This window comes from Pinus tabuliformis, chromosome 7 (assembly GCF_031772625.1).
Source record: "Pinus tabuliformis cultivar Carrire ecotype Pingquan chromosome 7, CPIR1, whole genome shotgun sequence".
NCBI lineage: Eukaryota > Viridiplantae > Streptophyta > Pinopsida > Pinales > Pinaceae > Pinus > Pinus tabuliformis.
Genome location: NC_142293.1, coordinates 414,130,363 through 414,147,219, shown reverse-complemented (window position 1 = coordinate 414,147,219; position 16,857 = coordinate 414,130,363).

Genomic DNA, 16,857 nt, shown 5'->3' with positions numbered 1-16,857 from the left:
CCATGAAACAAAGTTATCGATCAAACGGGAACTATTACCTCAAAACGGATACTTGAGCCCAAAAATCCCAAAAAAACATAAAAAAACACCTTGAAATCGAAAAGTGTTGATGCCGGAATAAAGTTTTTTTTCAAAGTAAATTTTCAATATTTTTTAAAAATAATAGTAAAAAACAATATAAGCCATTTTGTTTGGTGCAAAAAACACCTTGAAATCGAAAAGTGTTGATGTTGGAATAAATTTTGTTTGTTTGTTTGTTTGTGTTTTTTGTTTTTGTTTTTTGTTTTGTTTTGTTTTTGTTTTTCAGGGTACATTTTCAATAGTTTTTAGTAATGACGTTAAAAACAAATTATAGTGACTATGAAAAACTTTAAAATTCCAACGATTTTCAAGCTTGACATTAACAATAAAATATCATGTCTTTGGAAACCCTTAAAATTCCAACGATTTTTAAGCATGACATTAAGTTTAAAATATCATTCTTTGAAAAACCTTAAATTCCAACAATTTTCAATCATGGTGCTAAGAATTTTTTTTTAATTGTTTTCAGCCATAACATTAAAGATAAAATATCACGACTTAGAAAAACATTAAAAATCTTGACAAATTTTAAACCATGGAATTAAAACCAAAGATTATGACTACAAAACAATTTTAAATTTTCAAAATATTTTAAGCATGACATTATGGAAAAAATTTATGACTAAAAAAAATTTAAAAATGAACACTTGAATGAAAGAGTTATTATACCAAAAAGGGAAAAAAGGACGACCAAATGATTCCACCATCGTTGTGTAGAATCTTTGGTTTTGGCCGGTCTTCTCTCTTCTTCTGGTTTCTGTTTGTTTAGCTCTGCTCTAGTCTTTTCCTCCCTTGGGAGCCGAGGTGGTTCTTTTATCCTTTCCGGCTGCCCACTCAGTCTAGTGGTTCTATGCCGCCCTGCGTGGTGGGCTGTCTATTCTTTTTAGTCTACTGAAGCTAGGCCTGCTGTTTAGTGGCCCGTTTTCTGCAGCTGCAGAAGTTTTGTACTATATTTTCCTTTTAATTCAAATGCTTACTTACAAAAAAAAGAAAGAGTTATTATACCAAGAGTATTTTTTTTTAAATGCTAGATGTATAGCGATTTTGAAATCTTAGCCTAACACAACTTGATACATTGCGAAAAAAATTTAAAAATCAACTATCAAATAGACACGCAGTGTAGGTGAGCTCAACCCATTGTAATGAAAACTTAAAGACTAACCATGAAATTAACACATTGTGTGGCAGACTCGATTCATTATAACGAAAAATTTAAAATGAACTATCAAATTGCACATAATGGGATCGGGTTGCTAGACAAGTATTGACACATACCCTATATATATGTATGTGTGTGTGAAAGATAGATAAAAAAACAAAAATTCAAATATTGAAAAAAATTAAAAAATAAAAGTAATAAAACATAAAAAAACATGACAAACAAAATCAAATATAAAAGATATATAGAAATTCAAAAAATCAAATATTGAAAAAAATAAAAATAAAGAATAATAACAAGTAATAAAACATGAAAAAAAAAATCAAATATAAATAATATATAGTAATGACATAAAAAAAAACTATAAAATGTAAAAAAAAAACTGTACCATGTAAAATTTAAAAAGAAAAAAGGAAAAAAAAATTCCTAGTGACCTCGAGGCCCAACTGGCGAGGGTTGCAAGGGGATGATTCATGACAAAAAATAAATTAAATTTCATTAAAAAAAAACCTTGTAAAAATGAAAATTTTTAAAAAATAGATAAAACAAAAAAATAAAAATAAAAATAAAAAATAAACAAAAAAAATAAAAAGTAAAAAAAAGACCATTTTTTGAGTTAAAAATAAAAATAAAAAATAAAAACATCATTTAAAAAAATGTTAAATAATTAAAAAATAAATTCAAAACAATTAAAAAAATAAATTTAAAATAAAAATAAAAATAAAAATAAAAATATTTAAATTAAAAAAAGTTTATTTGTTTATTTTTTAAAATATATTTTAATAATTAAATTACAAAAAAACTTAAAATAAGGAATACGTAAATTTAAAATTTAAAATAAAAAATATTTAAATTGAAAAAAAAAAATTATAAAAATTAAAATACAAAAAAAAAAAATCAAAACAAACAAAAAATAATCTTAAATTAAAATTTAAAAAAACAAACAATTTAAAAAAATAAAAATAAGACAATTTAAAAAAATAAACAATTAAAAAAATAAAAAAGAAAAAACAATTATAAAAAACAATTTAAAAAAAAAAAAAAAAAAAAAAACAATTACAAATTTCATAACGCTGCCCCCCTCCGCTCTCGCCTCCCTCACCCACCTCCGCTCCGCCTCCCTTCCCTCCCCTCTCACCTCCACCACACGACCCCCATTCCACCCCTCTCCCATAAACCCACCCCTCTCCCCTCTCGCCTCCCTCACCCACCTCCGCTCCCCTTTCCTCCCCTCCCCTCCCCCACCCGACCCCCAGCCTACTGCCCTCCCTCACCCCCCTCCCCGTGCCCCCCCCCACCCCCCTCTCGTCCCTACTTGGGTCACCAGCCAATAGCTAAAAGACCGTTGGCTAGTGGCCTGGGCGGGGAGGGGAGGGGGGTAAGGGGGCGATAGGGAAGGCAGCGAGGGAGGGGGGTGTGGTTGGGGCTGGGTGGGGGAGGGGAGGAAGGGGGAGCGAAGGTGGGTGTGGTGAGGGAGGTGGGTAAAGTGAGGGAGCCAAGAGGGGAGGGGAAGGAGGGGGGCGGAGGTGGGTGAGGGAGGCGAGAGGGGAAGGTGTCGGGGTTATGACATTTGTAATTGTTTTTTTTTATAAATTTTTTTTGTAATTGTTTTATTTATTTATTTATTTTTTTAATTGTTTTTTTATTATTTATTTTTCTAATTATTATTATTATTATTTTTTAAATTGCTTTTTTTAATTGTTTTTTTTTTGTTTTTTTTGGTAGGTAAGTACCTACGGGGATTTGAACCAGTGACCTATCACAAGGAGTACCTTAACAGTGCACCCATTCACCATCAATCCAAAGCCCCGTGGGTTTTAATTGTTTCTTTTCTAAATTTTTTAATTTTTTTTTTTTTTTTAATTGAAATATTTTTTATTTTTATTTTTTTATTTTTTTTATAATTTAAATTTTAAAATATAATTAAAAAAAATATTTAAAACTTTTTAATTTTTTTTTTGAATCCTTTTTTTTTAATATACTGACGATGAACCACACTGGTTGGTTCGAAACGCGTCGACAAAAGATTCGCTATGTGATTTTGCCGAAGATTATCTTACAATATTATGGATCACAGAAGTCTAAATTCCTCAATGTTATTTCTTTATTTTTATAATTTTAATTTAAAAAAAAAATTCTTAATTTTTTATTTTATTTTATTTTTTAACTTTTTTTTTTTTTTTTTTGTGGATCAATTTTGTTTTTCTTTAAATTATATATATTTTTTTGAAAAAAAATCATTTTTAATATATATATATATATTTTTTATTTTTTTTTTGGTTTTTTCCATTGATTTTTTATTCAATTTTTATTTTTTATTTTTACGAGTTAATTTTGGTTTTTTTTTTTACATTTTTATAGGTTTTTTGTTTTTTCCTTTTTTTATATATTTGTTTGTATTTGATTTTTTTTGTCATGTTTTTATTTTTATTTTTATGTTTCTTATTATTATATATCTATATATATATATATATATATATATATATATGTTATGTTTGTTTTTTTTTTTGGTAGGTAAGCACCCACGGGGGATTTGAACCAGTGACCTATCTAGCAAGGAGTGCCTTAACAGTTTACCCATTCACCCTCAATCCAAAGCCCAGTGGGCTTATTTTTATGTTTTGTTACTAACATGCTTTTATTATTTTTATTTTTGTCATCCTTTATGATTTATTTTTATGTTTTAAGTTTTTTTTTTACATTTTTATAGGTTTTTTTTTTTATATATTTTTTTGTATTTGATTTTTTTTCATGTTTTATTACTAACATGAAAATCACCAACATTTAAAAAAAATTATCGACACTTAATTCATTCGAAAATTTAATGTGTACAAACTAAGCTCTCTCAACAAAAAGGGTTGATGCTCATCAACACTTTTCAAAATCAAGATGGAAATCATTAACATTTAAAAAAATGTGTTGATGTTGCATCAACACTTTTCAAAATCAACATGAAAATCACTAACATAAAAAAAATGTTCATACTTCATACATAAGAAAATTTAAAGTGCCAAAAATATGCTAAAAAAAAAAAGTGTATTATGGCATCACCATTTTTCAAAATCGGGTGATTTTTTGCTACCTCAAAAAAACGGGTACTAGTTCACTTTCTCGTTTGATCAGTAACTATGTTATGATTGCTCATGTGCTACTTGAGAAGAAGTGGGGAGACATCAAGCTGTAGTCAGACGGACTATAGATGATGAGGGGCAGGATCCTTGAGGTACCCAACCTCTTGGATTATACATTGCTACAGGAGCCCCGAAGAGAAGTAGTAGGACTGGTGGATATCAGTAGAGACGGATGCGAATGGAGCAATAGAGAGTGCTACAGTGTAGGAATCCTGAGGCTGTGTGAGATAGTGGTGCAAGATGCATGAAGTTGTTGCAGCAGCAGAGAGGTTAGTAGAGGGAGTACTTGTCATTGACAGAGGGAGCACTTGTTAGCGATAGAGGGAGTTTCAACATCGGGAGTGTTTCTAGCCTGAAGGAGACGTCAGAGTTGGGAGACAAGCTACTTACTTCTGAGTGACTGATTTGTTGTGCAGCAGTTAGTAGTGGCAGTGCTATGGGCAGCACGATGCAGAATGATGAGAAGAGATGCAGTGCATATGCAGTAGTGGTAGTGGTAGGGCCATGGGCAGCAGCACGACTACAGAGGGAGTTGTCGTACCGATGCATCAGTGGCAGTGGCAGGGCCATGGGTAATAGTACATGATGCAACAATGCAGAGGATGTTGGGCAGCAGGCCTAGCATCAACACAGGGACTGATGCTGGATGATTAGGGTGATACTCGGTGAGGAGTATTACTAGAGCATAATCCTCGCTAAGAGGGAGTGTTGATTTGGGGTAGCATCAGATGTTCTCTAGCCACAAAAATTGGTGGAAAGGATAAAGAACATGAGATCTCCAAGACCCAGAAATAGTTTGGGTAAATTCTAAACGGTTTGGGGGATATTAAAATAATTAATATTTTTAATGGAGTTCCTAAGTCTAAACTTAGGAAAAATATTAATATAAAACTGTGTTAGAAGGGTCCAAAAGTCATGGATCAAGCCAAATCTAATCTTAGGTGTTGATTAGATATTTAATCTCGGCCATTGATGGACCAACGAGAAAAGTATAAGAGGAGGCTTAAGGGTCAGTTGGAGAACACACCAAGTTGATCAAGAATTTTATTTTCTGGGGCAGGGCTTGTTGAGAAAATTGAAGGAGTGATAAGAGTTGCAACTGAGGGGCAGTGAATACAGTAGCCAAGAGGCAGAGATAGTACAGGGAGCATCAATGTAGAAGCTGAGAGAGGATTGACGCAGAGACAACTACAAGCCACGCAGAGGCAGCCAGGAGCCGAGCAAAGCCTGAGGAGGGTTAGCGTGGGGGACACAGAGGCCCAGAGACTGACGCAGAGCTCCGAGAGGCTGACGCTGGGCTAGAGAGGCTGTGTTGGGTGGACACTGAGCCAGAGAGGCTGACACAGACCCTAGAGGCTGACGTTGGGAGATTTCGTGGGGTAGATTGGAGTTGGATTGCTGGATAGGGTGACATTGTCCCTATCAGGGTGACAATGAGCAACAAAATTGCAGGAGCGTTGCTGTGGGATCGTTTATCTAGTGATTTAGCAGGAATATTTGTCTCCGACTGAGAGGTACTACTACTAAGGGAATTCTCTATTGGGTGAGCCATTTTTGGCACCCGGGTTGTATTATGAATATTGCATAATTATAAAACCCTTTGAATAGCTGTGTCGGATTTCCCGCATTGGGTTTTTCCGGGGACATTGGTCCAAAAATAACGATGTCACTTTTGTGCTTGTTTTTCCTTAAGTTGATGATCTGTATGTGTTGAGACTGTACTTGTATTTATTTTTAGTATTTACATGGTAAATAACTTGTTAATTAATAGAACAAGTAGGAAGAAATAAATCAGATAGTACAAGAAGAATTTCTAACAGATAGACTTAGAAATTCCAACATGGTATTAGAGCGTGGTTGTAGATCATAGGATAATTGAGGGCATAAGTCGAGCAGACCAACAGAAACAGAAAAAGTTGTCCAAAGTGACAGAAATTGTTCCTAGCAGAAAGCAGCAAGGAAGGGGTGACGCAGTGCTTGCGTCATCAGTTCGAGCCAGGAGGAGAATCAATGCAATGGGAGAGAGGAGAAAACCTGACCTACGTAGTGCCCAGTCATCTTTCTCAGTCAGGAAGGATTGACGCCTATGGCCAGGAGGTGCAGATTTTGCTGGTTCCAGGATTGCGTAGAGCCTAGAGGCTCTAACCTTCAGATTGTTGGGGCATAGGAGGCTGTGGGTAAGTTGCTGAGCGAAGTTGGTGGGGAACTGTGGTCAGAACAATACTTAACAGGGCAAAACCAAGGAGGAGGGAGTTGTTGCCGATAGTTTCTAGCCAAGAAATCCAGATCAGTAGTGCAGCTGCATTAACGATTAGAGTGGGGAATCTCGACATTGGTAGAGGGGTTTCCAGGAGGGAAATCGAGGCTCAGAGGGAGTTACACTGAAGACTTCCAGGAGGGAAGTAGAGAACTCAAAAGAGTAAAAAAAGGAGCAGTGAAATGACAATGAATGGGCTAAGAGATCAGGATAGATTGGACGCAGCTTCGAACTTTGTATTCTGGAAGGCCAAGATCTTGTCCATTCTAGATAGGTATCACATCAAACACTTTGCCTTGAAAACGATAGTAATCCCAGTTGAACCAACTAAAAATGAGAAGTACAAAGAGGCAATGGCCAGGGCTAAGTGCATCATTCTTGACAGGCTCAAGGATCATGTAGTACCACATATTTATGAGAAGGGCACAACAAGTGAGATGTGGGATTATCTGAAGAAGTTGTATGAGCATACTTCCGTGCAGAGGAAGATGCTTCTAGAAAATTTGTTGCGGTCATACTAGATGCAGAGGGGTGAGCAGATAGATATCTTCCTCGAGAGATTGATAGAGATCCGGGATCAACTGACTTTCATAAGGGCCATGCCGGATGAGGTTGGTGAGGACCGCATTGAACACAGTCTTAGAGGATTGGGAAGTATTTGTCCAGAGCTTGTTGGGTAGGTCGACCCTTCCAGATTGGGAGGAACTGTAGGTGGCTCTTCGTCAAGAAGAGATCAGAAGGCTAATTGAGGTGGGAAGCAGAAGCAAGGGGATAAAAATCAAGAAGGGGGAAGAGGAGGATGCTACCCTAGCATCTGCGGGAAAGTAGGAGAAATAGAAGAAGACGGACCTCTCCAAGGTCAAATTCTTCCACTGTGGGGAACTGGGTCACTATACGAGCTAGTGTCAGAGGAAGAAGAGCAAGGGAGAGGCTTTTGAGACCAAGGTTGTGCCAGTAGGGCCAAAGAAAGAAGAGGAGACAGATGATGACTGTGTCATGAGTGCTCATGCTCCACTTAAGAAGAAGTGGGGAGACATCAAGATGTAGTCATACAGAGTACAGACGATCAAGGGTAGGATCCTTGAGGTACACAACCTCTTGGATTATACATTGCTACGGGAGCCCCGAAGAGAAGTAGCAGGACTCACAGATGTAAATAGAGATGGATGTAGATGGAGAAACAGAGAGTGCTACAATGCAGGAATATCGGGGTAGCGTGAGGCAGCAGTGGGAGATGCATGGAGTTGTTGCAGCAGCGGAGAGGTCAGTAGAGGGAGCACTTGTCAGAGACAGAGGGAGTTTCAACATCGGGAGTGTTTCTAGCCTGACGAAGATGTCAGAGTTGGGAGATTAGTTACTTACTTCTCAGTAACTAAGTTGCAGTGTTATAGGTAGCACAATGCAGCATGATGAGAAGAGATGCAGTGCAAATGCAACAATGGCAGTGGCAGGGCCATGGGCAGCGGCACGGATGCAGAGGGAGTTGCTGTACGAATGCAGCAGTAGCAGTGGCAGGGCCATCGGTAGTAGTACATGATGCAGCAGTGTAGAGGATGTTAGGTAGTAGGCCTAGCATAAGCATAGGGACCGATGTTGGATGATCAGGGTGATACTCGGTGAGGACTATTACTAGAGCACAATCCTCGCTAAGAGGGAGAGTTGATTTTGGGTAGTATCGAATGTGATATAGCGATGAAAATTGGTGGAGGGGCTAAAGCACATGAGATGTCCAAGACCTAGAAATTGTTTGGGCAGATTCTAAACAATTTGGAAGATATTAAAATAATTAATATTTTTAATGGATTTCCTAAGTCTAAACATAGGAAAAAAGAAATATTAATGGGTATTAATATAAAACTGTGTTAGAAGGGTCCAAAAAACATGGATCAATCCAAATCTAATCTTAACCGTTGATTAGATATTTAGTCTCGACTGTTGATGGACCAACGAAAAAATTATAAGAGGAGGCTTGAGGGTCAGTTGGAGATCACACCAAGTTGATAAAAAATTCAATTTTCTGGGGAAGGGCTTGCTGAGGAAATCAAAGGAGTGATCAAAGTTGTAGCTGAGGGGAAGTGAATATAGTCACAAAGAGGCAGAGATAATACTGGAAGCATCAACGCGGGAGAGGGTTGACACAGAGACATTTAGGGGCCATGCAGAGGCAACTAGAGGCCATGCAGAGGTAGCCAGGAGCTGCACAGAGCTTGAGGAGGGCCAGCGTGGGAGAAACAAAGGATCCAGAGGCTGATGCAAAGCCCTGAGAGGCTAACACTGGGCAATCGTTGAGCCAAAGAGGCTAATGCAGACCCTAGAGGTTGACGTTGGGAGATTTTGTGGGGCAGATTGGAGCTGGAGAGTTGGATAGGGTGACACAGTCCTTATCAGGGTGACAGAGAGCAGCGGAAGTGCTAAAATGTTGCTGTGGGATCATTCATTCGGTGATTTCGGTGGAATATTTGTCTCCGACTGAGAGGTACTACTACTGAGGGCATTCTCTATTGGGTGAGCCATTTCTGGCACCTAGGTTATATTCTGAAAACTGCATAATAATAAAACCCTCTGAATAGCTGCACCGGTAGGTTTTTCTGGGGACATTGGTCTAAAAATAATGGTGTCACTTGTGTGCTTGTTTTTCCTTTAGTTGATGATTTGTATGTGTTGAGACTGTACTTGTATTTATTTTCAGTGTTTACATGGTAAATAACTTGTTAATTAATAGAATAAGTAAGAAGAAATAAATCAAATAGTACAGGAAGAATTTCTGACGGATAGACTTATAAATTCCAACAATAGCACCACCATTTCACTATTGTTATTGTATCTTACTACTAATGTTGTTCTACCCTCAAATCCCAAACAAAACCACTAAAATGACCCCACTACTACAATGTTTCGACCATGGCCATAAACACTAAAGTTACCTTGGCCAGAAATCCTAAATCCTTCGCCAAAAACACAAAGCTAAATATGTTTAAAAAACTTTTAAAAAACACAAATATAATTAATGACACACTCTACAACTCCGTGAATCTAATTTTCATCATTTTCTTTACCAAAAACATCAGAATTTTCTCATTGGATCATAGTTATCTCCCTCTGATGCATATTAACTGCAACAGACTCTATGCTTGCAATCAGATATCATATCACTACTCAAAACCAAATTCATTGTAACAAGAATTACAATGGATAAATATTGGATTACCAATTACTTTTATTAGCTGCAACAACCCTCATTGTCATTCTCTTGCTTTTCTCGATCGCCACTTTGAGCACTATTTTATGCAAGTATAACACATGTAAGGCCATCATCATCAGTGGCAGATTTCGAGGGAGTTGGAATGAAGATCATTGTGCTTTGGGCATAAGAAAATCTGTGAGACTTGGTGGTTATCTACATGGGTGAAGCCAAATTGAAATCTTAAGTGATGGCCAAGAAAGCAGTTGGAAAATGAACCACATACAAAGACAATAATGGATGAACTATTAGTCTATTAAAAAATTATTAAATGACAGGGTGAAATGATAACCATTGATTTCTTTATAAAAAGCATATTCCCTTAAGATCCAATCTTATTCATTGATTGAAAAAAAAAAAATACAAGCCTACGTTCAGTCCAAAATAAGTACACCAACCAGTATAGCTAGCATAACTACCTCTCACCTTAATAAAAAATGAAATAACTATTCTATTATTCTATTGTCATATATTCTTTTATGATTATATTGTCATAGCTTATTTTATGGAATATTTACAATTAGTAGGTTTTATACCATTCAACGATTAGTGATTATGGCTATACTAGCTTTCAAACCATTTTTGTTGAAATTTAAAAAGTTTTATCTTGAAATAATTTTTGTTCGAAATTTAATAATTTTGAGGTTATTTATATAAATTAAAAATTATATATAATATTTAAAATGTCATTTTGGTTAATAGTTTTGCTAAAGATATAAATTTTTATGGTATATATATATATATATATATATATATATATATATATATATATATATATATATAATATTTAAACTGTCATTTTAGTTATTAATTTGGCTAAAGATATAAATTGTTATGGAATTCCAAATATAGTTAGACCATTTTTTCAGCCAGAAATTTCATTCACATTCGATTTAGAAATGTGTTTGAGAAATCGTTATATATATATATATATATATATGCTCTATTATTTTGTTTATTATTAGTGTTAGAATTGTTGAAAATAGCTACAAGAAATGATAGAAATAGAATCCAGAATATTCCAATTTTAATTTGTCCTTGAATTAAAATTGTGAATTAAAATCGAATTTAGTCTTACCGGTTGCTTGGAAATAATGAATTAATTCATTATGGATTAATTAGTTAGAGAAATTCAAGTTAGAAGTCTTTCTGAAGTCATGCAAGAGTTATCCCTTAAATTAAGGAGATAAGATTGAGTTATATTTGAGTTGTAATTAGTTAACTCATTTTACTGAGTTAAGTCCAGTTAAATTAGTTCCAAACTATTTGAGGAACTAATTGTGAGTTATCAGTCAGTTGATGCATGCATGCACTCAACTAGAGTACTCCAGATAACTGAAGATTCCCTCATCAGAAAATCATGCATGTCTATTCTGAGAAAGACCTAGTTGAGCTAAATATCAAGGACAATGTACTATCAATTGAATGTGTTTTCCTATAAAGGAAACTAATGCATGCAGTCAAGGTAGGGTTCCTTGAGGATTGCATAGTTTTACAGTGTGTAAGAGAAGCGTTCGACTTTGTTGAAGGTGAATCATCCCAGAGGAACAACACAAGGAAATAGGAGCTTGGAGGGTAGAGAGGAAGGCTTGTGAGAAGCTTTGATTTCCTGTGAGCATCCAGGAAGATTGTACTGAGAGCTGGCTAGTTGTGTGAGCTAAGGATTTGTATAATTCTGATGTATTTCCACCTTGCATGATAATACAAATAGTGGGGTTTTTAGCTGAGGCTTTCCCCTGAGTATTTTTTGTGTTTCATGTGCATTAATTCTTCTTCTTCTGGTTATATGTGTTCAGCTTGATCTTGCTCAATCTTTAAGCTTCCGCAAATTGATAGTAGAAGCAGATTATAGTATTTTTCTTTGGTATATTGCATTATCAGGTTAATCTACAGTCAGATTTTCTATATGGTCTCAGAGCGACATTTGTAGAGAATTTGTAGAATTTCTACATGGTATTGGAGCCAAGTTTATTGAAGCAGTGAACAGTATACGGAGAAGAGACTTCGAAGTTTGAAGTTCGGCGTTGCAGGTGCAAATCGAATTCATATCATACTTCAGTTGAGATGGGACATTATGCGACTAATTGCCCATAGAATAAGTCCAAGAAGGGACCCTCAGAAGCATCGGAAGGTGAGGCATTAGCCTCTCAATTCGAAATGGACTTTACCCTCGTCACATGCATGGTGTCATCGATGATGGGTTATGTTTGGTATCTTGACAGTGGAGCCTCATTCCACATGATCGGCAATAAAAGTCTATTCAGTACCTTGGAGGAGAAAGACCTTAAGATGCGCATAGAGATGGGTGACGATGAAAGGTATAGTGTTTTAGGAGTGGGCACGGTTTCTTTTCAGAGGGAGCATGGAGCTCCTATCACCTTGACAATTGTGAAGTATGTGCCTGGATTGAAGAGGAACTTGGTATCGGTTGCAATGTTGGAGGACAAAGGCTACAATGTTGTCTTCAGTAAGGAAAAGGTTTTCCTTAGACACAACACCACAACACAGGTGAAACAGATCGGTTCACGAGTTAAGAACCTATATGCTCTTGAGGTTCAAGATGAATGCAAAGCCTTGAGGAGCAAGGAAAATGTTAGAGACTTGGTGGTTGAGAGGGAGAGTAAATTACCCCTCAACATGCAGTCCCAGAAGAAGTCTCAGACAATTTTGGAGGTGCCACAATTGGAGAAGTGGGTAGAGGGATCACATGCATCCATACCTCCAGGTGTGAGGTGGGGCGATGTGAAGTGTCAGTCCCAAGAAGGATGAAATTGGGTAGGGTCCATTGAGAGGTTTTATCTCATGGATCGTACCTTGCTATGGGAGCCCAAAGTACATAATAGTGGGAGGAATTAGTGGGATTGATGCAGTCGGAGATCAAAGTGATAGATGCTAGAGCAGTCAGATATTGAAGAGTGCAGATAAGGATTGACAACAGTGTAGAAAGGTAGAGTTAGTAGAACTGCAAAGTTTTCAGTTGACAGAGGCAATAGAAGTCAGAAACTTTGATGACAGATGCATCATACTGATGCAGGTTGGATGTTTTTTTTTGTTTCTAGAGTTGTTGGAGAAACAACAAGAGAGAGAAGTGTTGCATGGATAACATTCCAAAGGTTCATGATTGGGATTGAGTTGAATTCCTTTCTTGTTGAGAGGGAGTGTTGAAAATAGCAACAAGAAATGATAAAAATAGAATGCAGAATATTCCAATTTTAATTTGTCCTTGAATTAAAATTGTGAATTAAAATCGAATTTAGTCTCACTAGCTGCCTGGAAATAATTAATTAATTCATTATGGATTAGTTAGTTGGAGAAATTCAAGTTAGAAGTCTTCGTGAAGTCATGCAAGAGTTATCCATTAAATTAAGGAGATAAGATTGAGTTATATTTGAGTTGTAATAGTTAACTCAGTTTACTGAGTTACGTCCAGTTAAATTAGTTCCAAACTGTTTGAGGAACTAATTGTGAGTTATCAGTCAGTTGATGCATGCATGCACTCAGCCAGTGTACTCCAGATAACTGAAGATTCCTCATCAGAAACTCATGCATGTCTATTCTGAGAAAGACCTAGTTGAGCTAAATGTCAAGGACAGTGTACTATTAGTTGCATGTGTTTTCCTATAAAGGAAACTAATGCATGCAGTTAAGGTAAGGTTCCTTAAGGATTGCGTAGTTTTACAGTGTGTAAGAGAAGTGTTCCACATGGTTGAAGGTGAATCATGCCAGAGGAACAACGCAAGGAAATAGGAGCTTGGAGGGCAGAGATGAAGGCTTGTGAGAAGCTTTGATTTCCTGTGAGCATCCAGGAGGATTTTATTCAGAGATGGCTAGCTGTGAGAGCTAAGACTTTGTATAATTCTTATGTATTTCCACCTTGTATGATAATACAGATAGTGGGGTTTCTAGCTGAGGCTTTCCCCTGAGTATTTTCTATGTTTCATGTGCATTGATTCTTCCTCTTCTGGTTATATGTGTTCAGCTCGATCATGCTCAATATTTAAGCTTCTACAAATTGATAGTATAAGTAGATTATAGTATTTTGCTTTGGTATATTACATTATCGGGTTAATCTACAATTAGATTTTCTATATGGTCTCAGAGCGAGATTTGTAGAGAATTTGCAGAATTTTTACATGGTATTAGAGCCAAGTTTATCGGAGCAATGAACAGTATATGGAGAGGAGAATTCGATGTTTGAAGTTCGGGGTTGCAGGTGCAAATCGAATTCATATCATAATTCAGTTGAGATGGGACATTATGCGACTAATTTCCCATAGACTAAGTCCAAGATGGTATCCTCAAAAGGATCGGAAGGTGAGGCATTAGCCTCTCAGTTCGAAAGGGACTTTACCCTTATCGCATGCATGGTTTCATCAACGATGGGTTGTATTTGGTATCTTGACAGTGGAGCCTCATTCCACATGATTGGCGATAAAAGTTTATTCAGTACCTTGGAGGAGAAAGACCTCAAGATGCGCATAGAGATAGGTGATGATGAAAGGTATAGTGTTTTAGGAGTGGGCATGGTTGCTTTTTAGAGGGAGAATGGAGCTCCTATCACTTTGACAGCTATGAAGTATGTGTTTGGATTGAAGAAGAACTTGGTGTCGGTCGTGATGTTGGAGGACAAAGGCTACGATGTTGTCTTCAGTAAGGAAATATTTTTCCTTAGACACAACACCACAAGACATGTGAAATAGATCGATTCACAAGTTAAGAACCTATATGCTCTTGAGGTTCAAGATGCATGCAAAGCCTTGAGGAGTAAGGAAAATGTTAGAGACTTGGTGGTTGAGAGGGAGAGTAAATTACCCCTTAACATGCAGTCCCTGAAGAAGTCTCAGACAATTGTGGAGGAGCAACAATTGGAGAAGTGGGTAGGGGGATCACATGCATCCTTACCTCCAGGTGTGAGGTGGGGTGATGTGAAGTGATAGTCTCAAGAAGGATGAAATTGGGCAGGCTCCATTAAGAGGTTTTATCTCATGGATCATACCTTGCTACAGGAGCCCAAAGTACATAATAGTGGGAGGAATCAGTGGCATTGATGCAGTTGGAGATCAAAGTGACAGAGACTAGAGTAGTCAGATAATGAAGAGCGCAGAGAAGGATTGAAAACAGTGCAGAAAGGCAGAGTCAGCAGAACTGCAAAGTTTTTAGTTGACAGAGGCAATAGAAGTCGGAAACTTTGATGAAAGATGCATCATATTGATTCAGGTTGGATGCTTTTTTTTGTTTCTAGAGTTGCTGTAGCAACAACACTAGAGAGAAGTGTTGCATGCATAACATTCCAAAGGTTCACGATCGGGATTGAGTTGAATTCCTTTCTTGTTGAGAGGGAGTGTTGAAAATAGTAACAAGAAATGATAAAAATAGAATCCAGAATATTCCAATTTTAATTTGTCCTTGAATTAAAATTGTGAATTAAAATTGAATTTAGTCTCACCAGCTACTTGGAAATAATTAATTAATTCATTATGGATTAATTAGTTGGAGAAATTCAAGTTAGAAGTCTTTCTGAAGTCATGCAAGAGTTATCACTTAAATTAAAGAGATAAGATTGAGTTATATTTGAGTTGTAATCAGTTAACTCAGTTTAATGAGTTAAGTCCAATTTAATTAGTTCCAAACTGTTTGAGGAACTAATTATGAGTTATCAGTTAGTTGATGCATGCATGCAATCATCTAGTGTACTCCAGATAACCGAAGATTCCCTCATCAAAAACTCATGCATGTCTATTCTGAGAAAGACCTAGTTGAGCTAAATGTCAAGGACAGTGTACTATTAGTTGCATGTGTTTTCCTATAAAGGAAACTAATTCATGCAGTCGAGGTAAGGTTCCTTGAGGATTGCATAGTTTTACAGCGTGTAAGAGTAGTGTTCCACTTGGTTGAAGGTGAATCATCCCAGAGGAACAACGTAAGGAAATAGGAGCTTAGAGGGCAGAGAGGAAGGCTTGTGAGAAGCTTTGATTGCCTGTGAGCATCCAGGAGGATTGTACTGAGAGCAGGCTAGCTGTGAGAGCTAAGGCTTTGTATAATTATAATGTATTTCCACCTTGTATGATAATACAAATAGTGGGGTTTTTAGCTGAGGCTTTCCCATGAGTATTTTTTGTGTTTCATGTGCATTGATTCTTCTTCTTCTGGTTGTATGTGTTCAACTCAATCTTGCTCAATCTTTAAGCTTCCACAAATTGATAGTAGAAGTAGATTATATTATTTTGTTTTGGTATATTGCATTATAGGGTTAATCTACAATCAGATTTTCTATATGGTCTCAAAGCGAGATTTGTAGAGAATTTGCAGAATTTCTACAAGAATTAATAAATTGTTATGTAATTCTAGACTTAATTAAATGGATTTCTGTGGAATAAAGCTGAAGCCCGAACCTGGGTTAGAAATTGCATGTGGAGGATGAGTTTTTTGAATTGTTTGAGCTGTTAGGAGGTTTGAACGCTGTGAGGTAGTGTCGTTTGATATAGAGAGAGTGTTGTTCGCTGTCGTATACTTTGAACTTTTGAAGAAATTGTTGAAGAGTTGTCGAAGGTGCTAGAGCTAGTGGGACATGTGCATGGTTGAGGATCGGTTAACATCTTCAGTGTGAGCAGTCATGGTAGACCTATTTTTTTGTGCCTAGGAAGTGTTATGTGTTGTTCTGAGTTGTGAGATAGATTGATTTGGTCCTTTGGCGTGGCACGGATGCATGCATGAAGAATTGTTTCAGTGAGCTAGCAGCAATGACGACACATCCTAGTTGTGAGGCAGTGCCTTGCAAGATCTGGAGGATGCTGGTATCATTTCAGAGTCTGGAAGTGATCCAGTGAGCGGTTTGTCCTTGTGCCAATAGTGGTCGAGTGGACCTAGACGAGCTTCGTGAAGTGTGTGGGGCTACATTTGAGCTTGATCTACATGCCTGAACAGACCTGGCGACTGCAAGGTTGTGGCATGGTGTGGATTAGATCATATAATGGCATGGAGAAATCGC